Below are 1,325 nucleotides of genomic sequence, written 5' to 3' on the forward strand. Positions count from 1 at the left end.
AGAAACTCCACCTATAAGGCTATTCATGGGGAAGCGTTTTGTAACACATGGTACATTTGCTTGTTTGTTGTTGTTAGGTGCCGTCAAGTTGTCTCCAACTCATAGCGACCCTATGTACAGCAGAACAAAACACTGCCTGGTCCTGTGACAGCTCCACAATACTTGCTATACCTGAGCCCATCATCGTAGCCACTGTGTCAATCCATCCTGTTAAGGGACTTCCCCTTTTCTGTTGACCTTCCACTTTACCAAGCACAATATCCTTTTCCAGGGAATGGTCTCTTCTGACATGACCAAAGTGGGTGAGACAAAGTCTGGCCATTCTCACCTCCAAGGAGCATTCCAGCTGCACTTCTTCCAGGGCAGACTTGTTAACTGCTTTTAGCAGTCAATGGTACTTTCAGCATTCTTTGCCAACACCACAACTGAAAAGCATCGACTCTTCTTAGGTCTTCCTTATTCATTTTCCTGCTCTCAGATGCATATAAGGTAATTGAAAATACCATGGCTCGTGTGTCAGGTATACCTTAGTCTTCAAGGAGATATCTTTGCTCTTCAGCATTTGAAAGAAGTCTTTTGCAGCAGATTTGCCCAATGCTGTAAGTTGTCTGATTATCTTGACTGCTGCCTTCATTGGTGTTGATTGTAGAACCAAGTAATATGAAGTCCTTGACAATTTCTCCATTTATCGTGATTCTCCTTCTTGGTCCAGTTGTGAGGATTTTTGTTTTCTTTATATTGAGGTGTAATTCATACTGCAGACTGCAGTCTTCAATCTTCATCAGTAAGTTATGTCAAGTCATCCTCACTTGCAGCAAGCAAAGCTGTGCTGTCAGCATATCACAGGCTGTTAATGAGCCTTCCTCCAATCCTGATGCCATGCTCTTCTTCATATAGTCCAGCTTCTCAGATTATCTGCTCAGCATAAAGATTGAGTAAGTATGGTGAAAGGCTACAGTCCTGATGCACTCCCTTCCTGATTTTAAACTACACAATGTCCCCTTGTTCTGCTCCAATAACAGCCTCCTGGTCTATCTACCTACAGGTTCCTCATGAGTACTATTAAGTGTTCTGGAATTCCCATTCTTCTGTGTTATCCATAACTTGTTACATTTTGTTTGTTTAGTAACTGCCTATTTAGATGTTTTCTCCCAAAAACATGCACAATTTATCTTTTTATTTTTGCAGTATTCCTTCCTCCCCTCCCACCCCTGGTAACCAAAAAAAGTTTCCTTCCATATATAAACCTTCCCTTGACTTTTTACAATAATGAACTGATACAGTATCTGTCCTTCTGTGATTGATTTATTTCACTCAGCATAATG

This window comes from Orycteropus afer, unplaced genomic scaffold (assembly GCF_000298275.1).
Source record: "Orycteropus afer afer isolate SDZICR_OR568_19922 unplaced genomic scaffold, OryAfe1.0 scaffold00018, whole genome shotgun sequence".
Classification (NCBI taxonomy): domain Eukaryota; kingdom Metazoa; phylum Chordata; class Mammalia; order Tubulidentata; family Orycteropodidae; genus Orycteropus; species Orycteropus afer.